The sequence below is a fragment of the Melozone crissalis genome, unplaced genomic scaffold, assembly GCF_028551555.1.
Source record: "Melozone crissalis strain CALT ecotype California unplaced genomic scaffold, PUWL_Pcris_2 ptg000023l_1, whole genome shotgun sequence".
NCBI lineage: Eukaryota > Metazoa > Chordata > Aves > Passeriformes > Passerellidae > Melozone > Melozone crissalis.
The window spans coordinates 24,311,372-24,333,417 of record NW_026535801.1 but is presented as its reverse complement, the minus strand read 5'-3'; the positions used below and the strand labels follow the sequence as shown (position 1 = coordinate 24,333,417).

Sequence of the window (22,046 nt, the reverse complement as noted above, 5' to 3'; positions counted from 1 at the left end):
GGACTTCTCTTTTGTCACTTTCAAAGTGGAGCCTTAGAAATAACCAAGCTTCTTACTAGTAACATTATACCATCACATATATATAAATGCTTGCCATATAAAAGAAAATTAATACATTTCTCTCACAGAAACTTTGGTAGCACTAAAGATATACTTCAGTTTGGGATTATTGCTACATATCAAACCATGAGGATAACTTTACTCTTCAAATAATACAAGAATAAGATGCGTTTGCATTTTTGTCTTCTTGATACCAGGAAAGTGGCAGATAACTGATGGTGTGGAAGTCTCCAGCAGAACTTAGCCTTTCTCTTAGCAATATAATTGAGATAAAAGACACATTATTTACATTGGAGAGGGAACAGATTGCCCCTTTTTCTCACTTTCTACTACAAATTGACTCAGTGCTCTAAGATGAATGTAGTTCTTTCTGATTATTTCTCATGGTTTGAGCAATTTAGCATGTCACCTTGCTGGTAAACTGCAGTCTTGAAAAATAAAGAATCTGACATAGTAATGGCAGCAAATGAATGAAAGAGGAAACTGCTGTGTCTGCTCTTTTCCTCTTTTCTTTACTTATTAATCTGTTTTCTAAACTGAGAAAAGGTTACAAAGTGTATAATGACTGTGCTTTTACCTAAGCACTGCCATTGTGTATACTGTGGGGTTGGGGGAGTATAAGCACGATTCTGATGCATGGTTTGTAATAAATCTTTAAAGAGCTTAAAAGTATTTTCTCTAAGTCTGTTAATAGCATAAAGAAAAAAGAGGAAAAAAGGAGTCATATTGTGACTCAGTGCATCAATTTAGTTTCAAATACAGCACAGTCAACACTTTGTATCTGAAATTAAGTTGATGCACTGGACAAAGGAATTGAAGTATGATTTTCATTCTGGCTGAGAATTCTCTTTGCATCATTGGCAATCATATCTTATTTTTGTTGAATTAATTATATTTAGGTATATGCACCCTATACCTTGCTTCTGAATTTGTTGCTCAAGCTGACTGTAGAAACAAATGTAGAGCTGGAGGGAAAAGTAAACCGCGTATGTGATTTGAGGACAACAGATGGTCCAGAATGGGGAAGTCAGTACAAAGATTTTTTTAGATCTTTAAACTATTGATATGTTAACACATACCACACAGGATAACACCAGGAAGTAGAGAGAACCCACTGGAATAGAGGTCTGCAATCCTGGCATTATGTGGAGTCCTGGATTCATTCCAGAAGTGGCTCTATTAAATTCATTTCCTATGACCAAGGTTATCAATTAAGAATGAACTAATTATATTTGATGTCCTCTCTCCAGCAATGCTACATTACAAAGAATGTTTATGTAATCTATGAAATTTCATGTGCTAAATTTATATTATATTCATATTATTTATAGATCTATAGTATGCTCATGTCAAGAAAAATTTGAGTGTTTTTAATTATGGAGAAGCTTTTTGTCTTTTATATCATGTTATGAAGTTAGAAGACAGTTAACTATGGTCATTGGAAAGAAAATATCAGCAAAAAATCAAAATAAAGTTCATTACGTTGTCTGAAACAAGCCTAAAAGAAACTGTGAAACAGACATGGAGTCATGGAAATGCAAGAAAAAATTATACATTTGTTATGAAAAGGCCACATATTCTGTATAGTCACTATTATCAAAATACTGGAATTAGAGGCTGTGAGTCAGGTGAGGCCAATGTGTTTTCCTGCAAGGAAATCTTGCCATAAACACACATTCATACTCAATCAAATCTACATCAACTTGACTTTCAAATGGACCTGTTGTGTGTTCCTGCAGTGGTGCAATGTATTTGAAACCAGAGAAAGACAATGTAGAGCCTTCCCAACATATGGTAACCTTACTGTGTAATTTCAATTGCATCACTGAGAAAGTGATCCAAGTGATGATTTCTTCTAATCTGTCTGCCATAATGTCCAGAGGGGTAAAAAGGAGCAGGTATTATTCTAAGTCCTTCCTAGAAAAGCCTTAAATTCCGTTGTCATCACAGCAGAAAGGATGAGAGAGTCTGTACTGGCTCATTTAAACACCCTTTAATTGAAATATTCTAGTTTTTGGAGTCCACTGAGCTTTTGGCTGATCATCATATGCCACAACTCACATACAGCATAAATAGGCCCACTCTTTGCTCTGAAAGTCTTTCCTGGTTTGTACAGTATATATGTACAGTTTGTCAGGTATAAAACAGGGAGGCATGGGCATCCTTTTTTAACTTTGTGAGAGGGAAATACAAAGTCTAGCTTTTCTGTTTAATTAAAGTGCTCAAATGTTGACTTTTGCAAAATAATTTTCTAGATCTATACAGTCTCATAAAAAACATAGAAGCACTTCTAAGACTGCAGTAAATGCCCAAAACCTTTATCAAACACTCATGCATCTAAAATCCTCAGTTAGATGCTACATTTAAAAATTTAAATGAAGACAGTGGCTTGCTAAATGCTTTAGAGATGTTATGATAACATGGAAATAATTGCTAATAACATGACACTTTGCCATTGGCAAATCTATCAGACAGCTGTAGGGAAAACAGTTTGCTTTACTCTGCTGAAGTACTTGCATAAAATATCTGATCAGCCTGCCAAGTAAACAAAGCACTTCAGAGGTGTTAAGTAGTAGGAAAATACATGCCCAAATAGGCATTTAAAGGAGCTGCAAATAAGAGTAACAGAAAATTAATCTCCTTGACTATAACTTTGGGAGATCAGATTTTCAAATATTCTTGCTAGGCTCTGTAACACAAGTCCCCAAAGGATTGCTGTAGGCTAGCCAATGAAAATAGGCTCAAATCCTGTCAAGCATCCTTAAGACAGCATCACAGAAAGTAAAAAAAGTGTCTAATTATGCATTATATTTAAAATGACCAGTTTTTCTCTTTAAATCTAGACACACTGTAAATTTCTTTTGTTATCTGGTAGGGCTGAACTACAGATTCTTAAAATTCTACCTGTTTCCAGCTGACACATGCTTATTTTATTTTTTGGAGAGTTTGTACAGGGTGTAATTGTTCTTCAGTTCTAAGAGAGGATTAATGTTGTCATCCTCTTTATTTTTCCAAGTTACTACTATTCTGGATCAATAGATTAATTTCAGCATTTCTATGTAATTAGCCATCTTTTCTATGATAATGTTCTGGTGGAAGGACACATTACTTTGAATATTATATACCTCTAGACTACCATTTTTTTAGATATAATTTTCCCCATATGCTTTCATTTTTCTTTTTCAGATTAAATCAGTAATAAGTAGGTCTTAATTTATCAATAAAACTCTGTTCAACTCACTTTTATTACCAGCTTAACTGATCAGCTTTCAAAAATATTCAGTTCCCAGACAGAGTGAGCCATTTTGAAAACCTGAACCAGATTTATGTGCCCAAGCCAAGTATGAAGATTTGAAATTGACTCTAAAGTTTGAGCAGTTAATTGCTTGATTCTTTATTTTGTGATGAAATATATTAAAATACAGCATGACCAAACAGATCAAAGGGTCACTGACTCTTAGACAGCCAAGGTACATTGAATCATCTCTCTAGTATTATTATTGAAACTGTGAGTGTGGCCTCTCCTGTTGCTGAACTTGCAGCAATCTCAGTATAATATCCTCTCTGCTTATTCTCACAAAACATTTGGTGTAAGTTAGGTCATTGCTGTGACCATCTAAGCTACTTAGGCCAATTTAAGAACCATATGTGTACTTCTGTGTTAGACACCTACTTCTGGCTTTTTTCATGAGTGTCCCTATGCAAATGCTTTATAAGCACCATTCACTGGGGTCTGTGTAGCACATTTAGATCTTCACACAGGGAATGAGGGCTAAAAATAGCTTTTCATGCTCTCAGCCCTAGCCTCCTGGTTCAAGTCAGCATTTGGAGAACAGAACAAGATTTACCAAAACATAGATGGAACTTCCATACCTACATACCAGAATTACTTAGGCAGCCTCAGTGGTTTTTAGCTTTAATTATCAGCTTCACAGCAGCTAACCTTTATTTTATTAAGGATTAAATATTTCCAAGTTGTAAATATCCTCAGCCAAAATATTTTTCTTACCCAGAAACTGTCCATCTTTTACTGCTATTTTGGGCTTTGGAGAGCTCACAAATGGAATTGAATGTGATCTATTATGAAACATGCTGTTAAAAATAAAACGTTAGAAATAGCACGTTTCTCTCTAGCAGGGAATGATTGATTATTGCAGAATATAAAACCCAGGATGTTAGCAAAATACAGTAAAGAACCATGTTAGAGTTGCTGCATATAAAGCCAGAATATTTTGCTTAAAACAGCATATAATTTTCAAGGCAAGGAGATAGCTGCCTAGAAAATATTTTAAGATGTAATGAAAGAAATGATGATATTTCTTATACATTGGATTCACTTGTCTTTTCTCAGATATATTTACAGCTATCAGTTTTTAAATGAATTATGCTGAAGAATATCTGTTGCTTATCATCTGCTGTTGTGAAACTGTCATCTTCAAAATGTCTAATGGCAAAATGTTCAGAATGATTTTTAAAAAGAAGATTTCTCACCCTGATATTATACTAAACCTATCTGTTTTCCTTTCCTGAACACAAAAGAAAAGAAATAGTACCAAAAATGAGGCAGCATGTTTTATTTTGGCTGGTTTAAGAAATACCTACCTTTGAATTTATGGGGGTAATTTTACTCTTGATTTCAACTTGTTTGCTCTAACTCTATTCTTGGCATCATAACCACATTCTCAGGGCAAAAAATCAAGTTAACACTGGAACACACACCTTGTCAATCCTAGCACCACTGAAAGCTGAGTTAGGGTATCCTGCTGTGCTGTTCTTCCAGTGGAATTACAAAGAGCTAGAGAAATGTAAACAAGATTCATCATAGAACTGGAAAACACATCACCGGACTTGAAAGCAAGTTACAATTTCTGCCATAAGGCCATCCTGTCTTGACAATGGAACTCTGTTGCCTGGCTAAACACATTGTTGTTTATATTGTTGAATATACCTCTCATAAATATCTGTGGGGTACTGGAAGAACAACATAGAAACTGCAGAAACTACAAACCTTGAGTTTTAGAGCATCTGGTTTTTTTTCTATTATGTGGAAGTGCATGAAGTGAGAGTTTAGTTTTACCACTACTATAAGTGACCATAATATATTGATCTCAGCTAAGTTTTTGCTCCAGTGTCACGAGTAAATCTGACCTTGCATTCAGTGTGTGACATTGTATAGCCAAATAAATAATAATGAAATGCATCTAGACAGCCATAGTGAGTTTTTGCTTGACAGCTTTCAGAACTTGGTTTTTGGTTTGTTTTTTTTTTTTTTTTTAATGGAAGTTGTTTTATTTGTATGGTTTTTTTACTCAAATTTTCAAGGCTGCCTAACACAGAAAGTGAAGCTTATGGGGCAATACCTATACTATGGGATTAACATGATATCTGATTCTGTGAAGTGAAATTCTTCACATTCCTGCATTTACAAACATATTTTGAAGGTGACATTTCTTTCCAGTCTCTCACAGGCTTTTTATTATATTGTACCTCTCTTTGAAGCTGAAAAGCAGGCATACAAACCTATACAGTCTCAATCTGTTAGTTCAGGGACTTTATCAAGGAATTGGAGTTCAAAATACTGAAGATTCTGCTGTTGCTCTTTCTGAACTCAAATCTGCACCATGTTGGGAGTCTAACTTCATGACTGATTTTTGTGAGCAAGCATATAAAATTAAAGGGAAGAGGAAATGAGAACTCTATGAGTTTGATGCCCTCAAGAAATGTAGATGGTCTTCACTAATATATTTATCCTTCATGGTAATTATTAATAAGTATAATTTTAAGGGCAATATTTTCACCCATTACTTTCTCCTAGTGTATTTTCTACCATATGTGTATCTTCTGAATGCTTTTTCTAAATTTGATTTCTTTTCATCGCAAACTCTTAATGGTTTGTAATTAGCCAAATTGTATATCTATTGATTTCCACTGATTTCCAATTTGCAGATTTTGTGGACATTTGGCTTTTAGTCCCGATTAACAGTAGAAAGAGTTTTTCTTTTCTTAATTTCAAAAGCGTTCCCAGATTGGGAAATTTATTTCCCACCTGGTTCTAATAATAGCATGTTTGAGTGGGTTGTGCTTTCAAACCTACTGTGTCTGAGTGCTTTGCCAACAGTAAAATCAGGGTAACCTACCTTAAGTTCCTAAAATGCCTGGCTCTTGTATAAGTGCACCAGAAAACCATAAGAATAAACTCCCAGCCAGTAAACCCCATGGGCCAGAGAGGACTGAAGTTTCCTTTGTCCCTTGGGTTGAGTTGGGTGCTTTCTAAAATGATAAAGCAAGCAGACCCCTAGCCTAGCTTCTCTCTGAAGCTTCTGGAATTGCCTTCACACAGTGGTAAGAAAGGCACAGAATCACTTCACTGGTGAATTGAAGAAGTTGCTGAGCATCTTCAGTCAGGGCTGTATGGTTGAGACACAATGGGGCTCTTACACTACAGTAGCTGTTCTGGGTTTTGTGGCTGTAGTTGTGGGTACTGAGAGATTAAAAAGAGCATGTGTGAAATAGATTTTACTCTTGTACCTCCATCAGTCCAGTCAGATTCTGCTTCAGAGAGTTAGGAAGTATTTACTTGTGGCAGAATTAAGAAATTAAAAAATTGGTTAGGGAATGTAAAACATTAAATGCAAACTCTGGCTCTTTTAAATGTTGGTGTGTCTTTGTGTATCTGAGTGACAGAGTAAGCAAATCATTCCAGCTTCTCTTTTTAAGCTAGAGAAATCTGCTTCCTGGTTGTATCTGAAATATTTAAGCATAAAAAAAGATAACTGTTGCTTTCATTTTTTTCCTAACATTTGAAAGTCTGCTTCTTTTTTAATTCTGTCAAAGACTTTAGGGAAGAAAATAAAATTAAACTTCTGCTCATCTAAGCAGGTTTCATTTTTTATGGGTTGTATAAATTCAAACAAATCTGTTCCTCTCTTTCAGGATGGTGGGTTTCCTTGTCAAAATGCTCAAAGATCTGTTGCTCTCTTTAAGCTGAGAAAACTGCTTAAGAGATTTAGAACTTTGTGTGATCATCTATTAGTACAATTTTTTTTTCTAAGATACGTGAACCCTATCATTTGTGTACTGAGGTATTATACCTACTTTCATTGGACAAAGCCACTGAAAGAAAATCTCATCAAAATATTTGCATCTCTGATAATCACTCATGTATATCAGAGTTTGAAAAAAGTTAATTTTTGGAGTACAAATCACTCAGTGCATTTCTGTAAATAATAATCCAGTGCAGTAGCTTTAATATAAAATTTGCTTTTAAATGCCATGAAGTTATTTTTAACAGGATTTGGGATTTCTGTTTACTCCACAGAAACCCCATCTATTTCATAAATATATTAAAACCATCTATAAAAATACTCAATTTACTAGCTAGTGCACATGGTAATATTATTTTGAGGCTCAAAATTCCTCTCTTTGTAAAGAATAAAGTGTTCAAATTTACTCTTGAATTTATCCAAAAAGCTTGTACTGGAAGAAAAACCTTGAAGATAGTTGGCAAATAAAACCATATATACCCATATGAAAACCAAGTGAAATGCTGGTTATCAAACTCATACACTTCATGTGACAGCACTTTCTTTTTCCAATATTTGTTTCTAATTTCTATTTTAAAATGTGCTGACTTTCTTTACATGTGTAAGAAACTGCAATACAGCAGGGAAACCCAGACCAGATGAATAAAACCTGTTCTTTCAGAATATGCTTGGTCAGGCTTGTCTCACTTAGCTAAGCTGATCATTCAAGAATGAATGTCAGGAATCTTTTTCAAGTCAAGCATCTTTGACTTCCAGGCAGTAAACTGGATGTGTCTCTCTTCCATTTTTTACTGAGACATAATCCAAGATGGGCTCCAGGAGGGGTGCAGACCACAGTGTACCACCAGCAAGTTCCTTCTCACTGCCTGCCCTGTCTCTTAACTGGAACAGTTTTCTCGTTATGAGAAACACTGATATCAAATGAAGAGTAGAATCAAGAAGAAGGATTTAGGGAGCAACATTTCAATGTCAGTCATGCTGAAATCTTTGAGAGTTTTGACACTGCTATACTGTAGAAATATACAGGAGACTGGATTTCATTCTTAGTACAGCACTAGTTGTTAAAATTTTTAGAAACACTGTAATGAATGGGTCTTCAGTCTTAATTAGAAGCTTTATCTATTATTGAGCAAGTCATTATGGCAAAAGCCCATGACAGAAGAACTTCAAATATTTGTAGGCTCAGATAAGCACTTAAGGCCCCCCTGTGACACTAAATCTTCAGTACCCTAGATTACTGGCCTACTACGAGAAATAAACCTCATTCTTTTAATTTTAAAGTGAACTTACATACTCTCCCCATTCCTCCCCCCTACCCGTGATGTGTCCCTGTCTGCTAATTACTGAGTAGGAATTTAGCGTAGTTTGGAGTTCAGTGTCATTTTTCTAATTAATTCAATTTGGTTTTGGAAGCTGATAATTTCTGATTTGTTCCTCCACTGAAATGACAGTGACTTGCTTCAAACCATGAAAGGCCAGAGATTTCCCCTGTAATTATTTAAGACACATTGCTGGGAATCATACCCTATAAAATTAAAATCACTTATGCTACCCTTATAAGCACTGCTAAGATCCTGTTAATTTTAAGCTTCATGTTGGTAAGGATTAATGCTGGAAATTGAATCATCCTCTATTGAAATGGACTTAGTCTCTAGTAATCGTATTTTTCAAGGTCTCAAGTCCAATAAATTGGCTTCAGATTTTCAGAAGGTTCATTGCTCATCCCATATTCTACCAAATTCCAGCTGTTTCTAGTAGGAGAAAAAGTATTTTTAAAAACTTGCCTTATTTGTATGTGGGCCTATACACTAAACCAGCAGACATTATGTGAATATTTTTGTCCCTGTTTTCATATGTGATTCAGAAAAGTACAGTCTAAGGCTATGTAAGAGCTTGTCTAGTCAAGCTCCCTGATGAGGGCAGAATCACATGTATCGAATAATTCCTGACAATTGTTTGTATACTTGTTTTTGAGATGCACCAGTGATGAGGGATTTATAATCTCACAAGGAGTTTCTTTCACAGAGTAATCTATCACTAACTGTGTTGTTAGAGGTTTGGGTATTTTTTTCTGGTTGGTTGGTTTTTGTTGGTTTTTTTTTTTTTTTTTTAATATGTGACTTAATTCTTCCTTACTCCTATTGTATCTTCTATTACATATTAGACTACTTCTGTATTTCTCTTTGTAACAGCCTTTTATTTATCTGAAGAGTGTGATAATAGATTTTGAGTCAGGGAGAAGAATCAGCCCTCCTTGTCTTTCTCATGGAGGGTGTCAAGCTGTTATAATTTAATGGTTTAATTTCTGTGTTTGTTTTTCCTGCTGATTTCATTTTTACATTCACTGAAGTTTCACCACTGAAACATTGATAATGTGTGCAGAGTTTTGAGGTTTAAATAGCTCTGAATCTTGAGATTTTATTGTGGTGTTTCCTAGAAATGCTCTGTTTCCGGTGACAGTTACAAACATTTGCTGTGGGATCAATAGATCATCACAATAGATGTTGTGTGATCTATTCTGCAATTTTAAAATAAAAATCCAAGTTGTATTAAAATGCTTTCAAATTATGATTTTTAAAAATTTTTTCCCCAGTAGTCATACAAATGACAAACTGTGGAAAGACAGACTGATACATCTATGTATGGGTCTGTGGTCCTGAGTACAGACAATTGTCATTGGTAAGAAATTTTTAGACCAAAAGAACATACTGAAGTTTGTCTTAGAATCCGTCAAAACACCAAATAGTGGTTTTGGACAGGGATTGCTGGAATAATGAATTATTTGCATATCATTTGCCCAGGACCAGCTAAAAGAGATCACTTTGTTTTCTGTTTGACTAGAACAGATGACAGTGTATTTCCACTTATTGTTGCTTATAGAAAAAAGATATTTTCAACTATGGTATCTTATTCTTCAGGCCACTGTGTTGATTCTTGACTTGTAAAAGTGAAAATAAAAAAATTAATGGTGTTGTAATCAGTTAAAATACCCTGGTGTAGACACTGCAAATAATAATCAGTTCTGATTTCTTATTTGTCCTCTAATTTGTTCTTAATCTATGCCTCTACTTTCAAAAAAAATTCTTTAATTGCATTTTTATCTATTTCAGAATGCATGTTTTCTGCTTGGATATAAGTATTATTTCCTTAAATCTCTATTGGAAAATGGAATGACTAATGGGAAAATTTCAACAGCTACATAGGGAGGAAAAGCAAACAATTTCCATGTTCTAGTAAAGTTCACCTTTCAGTTTTTGAAGAAATTATCTTTGTTTTTCTCTGGCACAGCATTTATATAAAATTAAAATTTCTATATTTAAAATGCTAAGAAGAGATAAAAATAATATTTTCATTGACACTTCAGTAAAGTAGGTGTTTCTAATCTAACAACTGGACCCATAAATTAGATAACAGTATTTTAGGTAAAGTCTTGGTGACGAGTCAAACACTTGCCAAAGCAGCAGATGACAATTACATGTCTCAGGAGGTCTTCATCCATCACCTGTGGATCATGCTTAGCCTTCTTATCAATGCCAGAGTCACACTGGAGCTAGGCAGAACAATAGAGGAACAAAGCTGCCTCCTGAGAGCTCCTTGAAGCTCACACTGCCCTTTAGATTCTGGTACAAATAGAATTACCCAGTGACAGGTGCCTTGGAAGAGACCTCATGCGCTCTGCTGAGCCACAGAATTGTTGAGGTTGGAAGGGAACTCACGAGGGCATTTAAGCCAAGGCCTCTGCTCCAGCTGGGTCAGCTAAAGCAGGTTCCCAGTGACTGTGTCCAGGTACATTTTCAGTATCTACAGGGATCTGAGTGTCTTGGGTAACTTTACCACCTCCCTAAGACACACCCAAGCCTTCTCTCTTGCAAGCTAAGCAATCAACTTTTTTAGCCTCTCCTTGCATGTTAGTTACTGCAGTCCCTTAATTAGCTCTGAGCCATTGCTGGACTGGCACCAGTTAGCTGCTATCTTCCTTTTACTGGGGAGCCCAGAACTTAGAGACAGCACTCCAAATTTGTCTCACCAACACTGAGTGGAGGGAAAGGATCACCAACCTTGACCTGTCAGCAAATGTTTTTCCTAATGCAGGTGGGCTTTTTTGCTGTGAGGATGCATTACTGACTCATTTTCAGCTTGTTCTTCCCCAGGGTCCCTCTCCACAGGGCCATTTTCAAGCTGGTCAGACCCCAGCGCATACTGGTGCCTGGGATTAGTCATCCCAAAGTTCTTCATGGTGTGCTCACTGCTTTGAGTACAAGGGCATGAATAGATCACATATTCTTGGTAGAGCTGGACAGATGTTTTGACCAAAACTTTTCTAACATTTACAGAATATTGACAAAGACAAAATATCTTTCAATATAGCCTTCCCACAAATCAGATAAAACATTATCCAAGTATCATGGCTTGTTTGTTGGCTTTGGCACATGTTCAAACTTTAAAAAAAAAACTAGATGAAAGGGAAGGAGGGTTACTCTTTGCCATTCTGTTCTCCCCCTGTAAATTTCCTTAGTTTCTCCCAGATTCTGAGTCCAGGTTCCTGCTGAGTGAAGACCAGTGTTGACTTACTACACAACTGCCTTTAGAAATGGAAAATAAGAGGTTTTGTGATGACAATGGTATCTACCACTTGTAAGACAGTCGTGTCTGGAAAAAATCAAATCCTACTTGTTAGTCTGCAAAATATTCCTTAGGGATACCATGAGTATCTTGAAATGTGTCAATCCACCTTTTCTTGGCTGAGACTGCTGAGGACTTTGAGAGCTGCCAAATGAGTACAGCTCAGCCAGAAAAAAGAGGGAAAGAGCCAAGGCCTGGGCCCTAACAAGAAGTCTGTACCTACACACTGGTTGCAGGGCTGATCTCTTTGGCATTGCATGAAACAACATGAGTAGAGAGAGATTAAGGGTTTAATGGTAGGACTGATAGCATTGCAGCTACATGGATTCAGTCTGCTGTGGAAGAAAAAAAATACACAGAGGCAGAGTAATTATTGACTTAGTTTCTTATATTTGAGAACAGGAAGAGTATACTGAACAATCCCAAATCTGCGATGCCTTGTTTGTTAGCTGGTGATAGGCAGACAGGTTGAGTATGTGATTCACTTCATGCCCTGGAATAGTGTTCAAATGCAAAATAGGTTTTTTGTCCTTTTTTTTGTTCCTCAACCTTTAAGATGTGCTCAGTTCAGTTTCTCAGATCTTTTATAATGAGTTTGGGATTTGCTTATTATTTGTCTTTTTCTAATTAACCCTGCAAATCTCCAGTGTATCTAATAGCCCACTGACTTTAGGATCTGACTCCTCATGGGAAATTTTGTAGGATGCTTTTAAGAATTCACATTAGCTGTAGCTGTTGCCAAAGTCCATTTTTACTGACTTAGGATCTTCGCTTTATCCTACAGCTGAGAACTTTCCCTTCTTTTTACAAGTACATTGACAAAGGAAACACAGACAACATGTCCCATGAACCTCATCTGACTGAGTCTCGTTCAAGTTATGGAGTGCAGCTCCATGAGTTTAACTTTTCTAGTGATCTTGGCAGCACAAAAGTAGATGGTACAGGAACATAGGCAAATGTCTTCTACATGTTATGGTGAGAGTGATTCAGGTGCAGGTGATTTAACACTCAGGCAGACTCAGAAAGAACACTGCAGAGACCATAGAAAGATGAAGCAATTAGAACTGCTTCAGCCTTTTGTTCTCTTTAGTGCAACCTTATAATTGAATAGCACATATTACCAGAAATGAATCCAAGCTGAAGAAAATAACCTGAGAGAAAGAATGGAAGAGATAAACACTCCCAAGAAACTCTATATGTAGGAGATCAGATTTGAACTCTAGAAATGGGAAACCAATGTAAAGAGATTCAGACAGCGCTGTCATTCTTTATTTGCAGACTGAGTGTACCAGAAAAACTGAAGGTAGTCTTAGCTTGTAATAGAGTTTAATGAGTTTCATTTTTTTAAGTTAGCCTTGGCAAGGAAGATGACTGTAAACTTATATTGTTATAAAAACACAGTCTGCATGAAATGATAATACACAAGAGACACCTCGCTCATTATCCTAATTTCCTGGGCATACAAAGTGAAAATGAGTTTATACAAACACTCTAATGATAAATCTAAGAACGTCTGGTAAGATTTCAGTCCTACTGGGACAGGAGTGAGAAACTGGCAGATAACTGGAAGATTCTGAGTTGAAGCTTTATAATAAAACAACAATTTTAAATTTTCAGTTTAAAATAAAATGTTATTAATTTTTAAAAGATTCTGAAAATAGTAATAGCTACTGATGTCTTCAGAATCTGAAAGACATTGACAGAATAAATTTATGCATAAATAGGAAAATAGCAAATAGAGTAACTAGTAAAAAAAATTGTTGAAATATGGAAATTAGGGTACAAATTAAATTGTAATAAAGGTAAACATATATCCAGCTGTGATTTTATTAGGCGTATGCACTCATTTGCTGATTCAGCAAGGTAAATAAGTGTGGGGAGAGAACCACACTAAAACAGTGACCCTGCTCCTAATTACAGAAGTGCCTCATTCAGTGATAATGTGTGCATCTTTGAATATTATACTGACTGAAAAGGAATACAAAAGATGCTTACTAGAGAAAAAGGTGACAGAATCTTCAGGTATTTGTGGAAAATAATTAAATAAGTATGTTATAAAAAGTAGTACTTTCTGCTGCTTCAAAACAGAAGTTTTAAATCCTAAAGGGTGGTGCATATTTGAAATCCTTCTTTATCCCTAAAGTCTATTCTAAAAGTAAAACAAACATTTTGATAGTGACTTGGTTGAAAAAAGCAGTAATGTTACCAGTTTAAATAGAATGCTGTGTTCCTCCTAGGTTTTCTATTTTCAAAGCAACGATTAAAGAAAGCTCTCAACCTTCATCTCTCAAACTTTATACTGGCATTACCTTAAAAAAACAAATGCACAAAATGGTCTTTAATGTCAAGTTACAGCTTAGGCTGTAAACATGTATTTAAGTTCAGTATCATTAAGATATTTCTGTCTTATACTGCTCCTGTAATTTTAATCTTTCTTGATGCATCATTTCATCAATAACTGGTCATATAACAGCTTAGCTAGAAGCAAGATACAGTTGAATTGAAACAGTACCTTGACAAATAGAAATGTTATTGTAAAATTATGTAGATTAGAGCTCTCTCAACATGAACTATCATGGTCAGATGATAGGGCACACTAGCCCTGCTAATAATAATATTAAGAATATGCATGATAATGAATATCTTGAAGTTTTTTACTGTACTTCATTCTTCTTTGTAAAAGTAATATTTTATAGCATTAAAAATCTATGTGTGATATTTCTCCGTTTTCCTCCTGGCAAGTTCTTTAGGTGTTGATGAGAAGGTCCAGTATTTTATTGTGTAAATCACACTGACAGCAGAAAGTACTTTTGTCTCTGGCTCTAAGTTATTACAGAAAATTAGGCAGATTATCTTGTGGTTAAATTTCAGCAATCAGTGATGGGAGCTTCTTATCACTGCAGTGGGTTCCTTTCATAAGATTGGATCAATTGCTGAAATCAAACCTCCCACAATGTCTTGAACAGTGTCCAGAGTAAAACCAGGCTTCTTATAAAACTCTTAGCTCATTTTATCACCTGACAAGAGCTAGATCTTCAGAGCTGTTCAAAAGCCAGAGACATAGATTTTTATGAAGGAACATAAAAAATGCTTGGGATGAAATGCTGTGCTAGTCCTTTTAATATATGAGGTCTTTAACTATGTGCATATTAACCCTTTAGTTTTATTTCCCCACCTTTCATATGGGGACAATATTGAATGTGTCTGCATGGAGGATGAAAGAAGTGAAGATGAAGTGATTTGACTTTAATATAATTCTTAAGTGTTATGCTGGTAAAAAACTATTAAAATCCCATGTGGAGAATAAATTGAAAAACAAAGAAAATAGACTTTTTTCCCAAATATCTCCTTATTCTTTATTTTACAGGAAATTTTTATTGTTAACTGCCCTTTAGTGTTTGTATTTTCTGGGAGACTGCAACAAAAACAGTTTTTGACTGCATTTTGCCCCACATTCTCAGATTTTGTACTATGCCAATACCAGGGATGAATCTTACACAGTTTGTTCTTGATTGCATTATATACAGCAATATTGCTAGTTTAGTCTTCCCAAGCTTCAGGAATATAAATTAGATGTGTATCTTTCTTGTCCTAATTGCAAACTCCTGGGATCCCTTTGTGTATGAGATATTGTAATCTAAGACTAGTTTCAGAAAGCAAAATGTTAACCAAGGTATGAAACTCACTGTGGATACTGGGAACCTTTTCTTGTTTCCTTGTAAAATCTTCAAATGAGGTGAATATGAGTATGCTTTCTTTCTGATTTATATGAAAGACTAAACTCTCCCTAATTAAGAGAATGTAGAATTGCAGCGAAAGTTTTTAAAATAAATCTTTCCTGACAATTATAGCTAAGCATACACTGTAAAGAGACAAGCAGAATTGTCCAGAGGACAGCTATTAACCAAATGTTTGTAGGTTTTATTTTTAAATAGGAAACTGTGGGTTTTTTACTTAATTAGAAAACATTAAGGCAGTCAGCTATTTTTAATCATTTGCTTATTGATTACTGAGTTTGCAGATATATCTTTCCTAAATTTGCTTTCAGTGCTTCCCCTCTATACCTGCTGGTGATAAATAATGTTGCCTTATGTGGTCTATTGCAAGGCCATTTATATCATTCTCTGAATTGGTGGATATTTTTAGTCATGTTTAAAATACTAAGAGCTGTTGGCTACTGCCAAGATAAGTAAGCAGAGAATACTGTCACTGTAGGGTTTGCTTTGTCTGTTGCTGCTTAGGAAACAGTCACAAGTCATGCACTGATTGACAGGGCCTCACTGCTGCTCTTGACAACTATCAGGAAGGTTGTCATGTAGTTTAAATTACTTGCATAAGAATGGGGAAAAAAAAGAATGGAGACTCATTATTCACAGTACTTTCACGGTAATCATAACCCCTGGGCTTTTCAGAAAAACTGATATATGAGCTATGAAATCTTTTCTGTGCTTATCCAAACATATCCAGGGTATACCAATCTACAGAGCAATGAACAGGCAACTACTCTAGAAACAGTACTACTGTTCTTAGGAAAGGGGATCAATAATGGTAGTAATAAGAGCGTGATCATAGGCACTGGACCAAATAATTGAAAGATTATCCTGCCCAAATTTGTGCTTATCCCAATTTCCAAATCAAAATCATATCTAGCCTAGAGCAATTGAAGCTGTTGCTTACTCAAGAGTTATGCCCTATAGAATATTGCCCTTTGTCTTGTAGGGGAGACACTCTTTGAGTGTTCAAAAATAAAACCTAACACTCAGCAGCTTTCTCGGCCATGAGATCTATCCAGTCCCACAACTGGCAACACAAGCTTGCCAGAGGCATGTGCTGCTCAGTTTTGGAGGGATATAATAGCATAGCCCATAATGTCTCCAGTGATTCCCCATGGAACCCAGTTCAGTCTAACAGTTTCTGTACAAGAAGAAAGTTTTCCTAGTCTCCATGGAAGAAAATAATCTGAAAGGAATGGCGTGCAGGTGATTCCCTTGATTTGAGGGCTGTTAGTACAGATTTTGTAATAGGAAACAGATGTATACCAGCAAATAGAACATAAAGAAATAGACCTGGAGCTTAAATTTCAAGCTCATAAACTGTCAAGAAAGGGTAAGATTTTTTTCTTGTTGTAGATCATAAAATTACATTAGAAAGGTGAGCTGCAAACTGATAATTCTCTGTAATGCACAGAATTGCTGTATTGGAATGATAATACTGTGAATGAAGCAAAACCCAGCAGAGTTGAGCCAATTTTACTTTGGTAGACCAGTAGACCCAAGATAGACCTTAGAAAGAAATAAAAAAGTAATTTAATCAAAATTTTGGATAATTTAAACCATACTAGCATTTCACTACTCTTGACATACTGATAAAAGCTTCTCTTATGAGTATTTTAAAGCAGATATGTTCTGACAAGCCTTTATTCCACATTGAGAATCTATGGAAACCATTTGAAAGCAGTTGGCTTCCAGATAATCCTAGATACATAAAATGTCTGGAAGCCAACTAGCTGATTTCAAATCAGTTAGCTAGTTAATTCTCATTCACCAAGCATGATTACATTCTGCAAAGTCAGATCTAAAAGCAAATGCCTTCTGATCTTGATAGCAAAAAATGCGGTTCCAGTACCAAAATAGAACTAAAGACATAGAAAACAGAATATTATAAAGTGTCCCTTCCAGTGTCCCAGGAACCACCTTTTTTTCCCATATTTCTTAAAATATCTGAACATCAAACCCTTCAACGCTCTATGTATCTGTAAATTAATTTTCACTTCTATTTTGGCCTATACACTGACAGGAAAATGCAAAGCAGTTCTGTCAAGAAACAAAGTCTTTTTAGTTCATTTTCTTATTGAAATCACTAGTATCATCATTGTCTCACCATCTATCACACACCTTATCACTCACAATATCCCATTTTATGAGACCCTTAATCCCACCTCAAATACTTAATAGGCATTGGCAGTTGCAGTGAGTTTTAGGTTACTAAGTTAGGTTACATAATAAATTTAATATCTAAACAAAGCATTCTTACATTAGAGAACTAGTAATATTTATAGGCACTGTATTTAGAGACTTTACGTCTTTCTTTTTGGCAACTTCTCTTTAGTTGTTATCTCCCATCTTCATTATTCTAGAGGCAGTGAGAATCAACATGTTATGAGATCAGTAGGTTAATGAACGATTAAACCACTTGGGTGTCATAAGAAATGACAGTGTTTTAAGTCAACAGAAGATACTGCATTTTAATAGATGTATTTCATTTTTTCTTCTACCTCATGCATCTCACTCTACCAATGTACTTATTTAAAAGCACTGTTATTATTTTCATAATTACATCATATATGTCACAGAGCAACCCTTGAAATAGAAGTAGTGCAATGATTACAAAGGCTGCTTTGCAGAGAGTCTGAAGAATTTCTCATTCTCTTAACACTTTCTCTGGCCATGTATAGTAGTCATTTGTATGCTTTTAAAAGATCTTTCTTATTTCTGAAAAAAAACTTGCTGGATTCAAATCAAAAGAAAATTATTTCAGTGGACTATGGATCAGCGACTTTTTTGCCAGTCAGACTAAGGCAAGCAAAAGTTTGGTTCAAAATGGATTACTAAAATGTCTTTGAATCCCTTGGAAAACCAGTGCTTTTGTTTGAAGCTATATTGAGTTGCATGTGAGATGCTTATATTTATTATATATTATCCCGTGGACATGAATGTTGTTTTGGTTAGATACAGTGTTTTTACTTAAATTTCACATAAGTGCATAGGTATGACAAGAAAAGAGAAGACATTGGAATAAATGCATTAGCATGAATTTCCAATAGCTCACTGCTTTTCTTGTTGCTGTAGTCGCGGCAGTCCACAAGCTTATCTCACACACGAGTCTCTGGTGCTCCAGTGGATGATCCAGTAGCTTGACTTGAAATGGCAGCAGAAACAGTGCCAGCACTGTGAAGAACTAGATAATGTGTACATGCTTAGTCACTGAGTGAAAAGTGATTATATTTAGAAGAAAAGCTTGGAAGGGCTATAAACCCTCCACAGCCTCTCAGTGTTTGGTCATACATGATCAGAGAGTGACAAAGCCACAGAATCACAGAACAATTAAGGCTGGAATGCAGCACATGAGATCATCTAGTCCCACTCCTCTTCTTGAGCAGGGTCACTAAGAGCAGGTTACTCAGGACACTGCCCAGTTCTCCAAAGGAGAAGAAAACTCCACAGTTGCCGTGCTTGATGACCTTTACTCCATCTGTCAGGTACACATTGATATGTATACACATTAATACACATTAACATATGTTTTATGAAAATGAAATAATTGTCATGCTATAATGGCCTAATTTAAAAAAAAAGTTATACCGTGCGCTGTGTGCAAACTGACAAGCTGAGATCGCCAGGAGATCACTAATTTTTACTACTTTACTACTTCACTCCTTTTCTAATTCTTTCCTGCCTCTCATTTTTAGGGAGCCAATAGTGTTTCTAAATAACAACTTCAGTAGTAAGATGAATAAATCTCCACTTAAAACAAGAGAGTACAAGGAACCAAAAGACTTTTTAAGTCTTGATAAGTGCACCTGGGTCTCTGCCAGTTATTTGGTTATTGGGATGACATAGAAAAGACTTGGGCTTTTGTTTAAAAGACCACAAAAGGATCCTATCTGATTTTTCAGCAGGCAGAAGTTTTAGTGAGACCTTCCTGGAGACGACAGCATGTAAGGGAGTGAGCTTTGTTGCTCTTGCAGAGTGTCAGCAAGTTTGGGAAATATTCAAGATGAAAGTGAAAGTCATACAGGCAAGAGGTTAAAATTTATTGAGTAAACAGAAATTTCTTTGGATTTCATGGATTTCACACTTATGCATATGTAGCACTGGAATATCCATTGGCAAGTGCTTCCAGGGAGAGGCCCCCACAGATAATGGGATATTTCAAGGGGAAAAAGGAATCAAGAGGAGGGGGGAGGTCTGTATTAAATATGGGGGCTCAACAGTCACTATAATATTTATTTGTTTCTCAGTTTTGTTGGGCAGAAAGCTCCGAATGCTGCACAATGCTTATTCATAGGGCAACATTATGTCTACTGCATTTAAACTTCTAGAGATACTTATTGTTAACCATACTGTACTGCAGTTGTTCATTTTATTGTCTAGAAATCAATTGAAATATGAATTTAATTTCTGTGTTGTGTCTGTAGCCCACTAATGAAGTCTTGGAGTGGCAGTTTTTCATATGCTTTTGTAAATCTCCAGGAAATGTCTTTCTTAATGCTCTTGGCTCATACTTGTCTCTTTCAATCAAGATTGAAAGATTAAATGTTAAAAAAAGGGAAAGCTCAAACCATAAATACTGTGAGTGCCTTAGTTCCCTGACTCATCAATTGATTTTCATATGGAAAGTCTGAGATGTGAAGTGTGATGCTATTACATATTTGTCCCTGAAGAATTAAGCAGCTTACAGAAAAGCCTTCACCAAGGTGACCTCCCATTCTGAGCTAACAGAAGCAAAAACTCTTGCTTAATGTCACTAAACTCTCACTCTTTTCTGTCTTCTCCATAGTGATGACAAACACTATGTAATAAGAACATATTTTAGGTTCAGTGTGTGAACTATGCTTGTGTTGCAATATTTAAAGAGAATTTTTATTATTGTGATGGTGGCAATTCAAGGAAAATTAGCTCAAATTAGTCATACAAGTAGAAATAAAGAATAAAGCAAGTTGCCTTAGCACTGTGATAATAACACTTTATAAATTCTTCATAATCAAACAATGCTTCATTACCTGACCCTGTGAACACCTCGCTGCATGACAGTCTCCTACATAACAAACATAATCAAACATCTGTATGCCCTGAATTAACCAGACCAGCAGCTGGTCAGCCATCTGCAGTGGCTGTCCTCATGGAACTGTCTGCCTGTTCACTTATTTGTTTTTCTGTTAAACTCTAATGTTTGTGGTGGATTTTTCATGTCTACCTCTAAGTCTATATTCTGTTTAATCTTTTTTGGTGGTGATATGTGTAGGCTTTCTATCAAAGTGGTAGAAATCCCTAGTGGTGCTGGGGACTGATGGTTGGACTTCATGATTTTGAAGGTCTCTTCCAACCTGTATAATTCTATGATTCTGTAACTGAAATTCTGAAATGAGTATGGGAAGAATGTTGAATTTAAAGGCTTATCTTCAAGGTGAATTTTGTCATTCCCAAATACTATATGCAGCTTATGTTTTGTGCAAGTATTGTGACCAGATTTATAGACAGATTTCTAATTGGGAAGTTAATGAAATACTGATGAATATTTAAACTCTGTTATATCCCAATTATCTTAAACATTGCACTAGTTAATCTTTGTGTATAAATCTAATTTCCATCTACCCTACCACATTTCTGACAGTTACAGAATATTATAGGTCATGTTTCAATGCTTTCAGTTCTTGAAAAGAAGTGAATAAACAATTTAATTACCTGTAGCCTGCAACACTGGCAATGGAATAAAATCATATAAGATCTCCAGAGAGCCATGCTTTGCAAGTCATCAAAATCAATTCCAACACCCATGAACTGAGAGTTAGCACTGCCTTTCATTTTACAGTTGGCTTCCATTCTAGTATATAAAGCATCATCTCAAGACAGTAACTGCCTGGGGTTTCTGTTCTCTTGTTTGTGGACAAGAAACTTTGGAGTTGAAGAAAATTATCAGTGTACCTTTAGAACAGGCTAGAAGAAAAATCCCACAGAGAACAGTGGCAGCATTACAGTTACAAACAGTTGCTTTCTCTAGTATTTACATGGAGGGGAAGTTTCTTGTTGTACCCATTTTCTCATACTTTCTAGTTAAGCTCTTCCTAGGTCACGAGTGCTCTCTTATAAGTCACTTATTCTGAATTTCACATATTCATGATATTTTTCGTTTTGGAAATTCTTCCTTCTACACCTATCATGCATTTGAATTTTAAGAATTTTCACTCTTTTCCAACTCCCACTATGATTTTATTATTTAGACATTATATTGTAAGCACTGTGAACATAAGTCTTAAGACTTTCTTTTGAATCAACTCTGATTTATTTTTAGGTGTGCTCAATATAACTTCAGCACATCTAAGATTTATTCTTAGTCTCAATGACTTTTGTTGGCTCTTTACATAAATTTTTCTGCATTTCCTAATTCTGCAGTTCCCTTAGGCAAATGTATGAATTTTGCAATTTTTCAGATTTCCTAATACACCAATACTGACCTGCATTTTTATCTTCATTTCTTGACAGATCTACATTTTACATTTGGGGGCAGGGAGAAAAATGGTTTAGACCACCTTGCCAATCT

At 35.6% G+C, this 22,046-nt stretch overlaps 1 protein-coding gene across 2 annotated transcripts in view; it reads right to left on the bottom strand.

The window, feature by feature from the left end:
• The window catches only part of KCNH7 (potassium voltage-gated channel subfamily H member 7), a 208,083-nt gene that overhangs the window by 134,463 nt on the left and 51,574 nt on the right, over window positions 1–22,046 (bottom strand). The window lies entirely within an intron of this gene.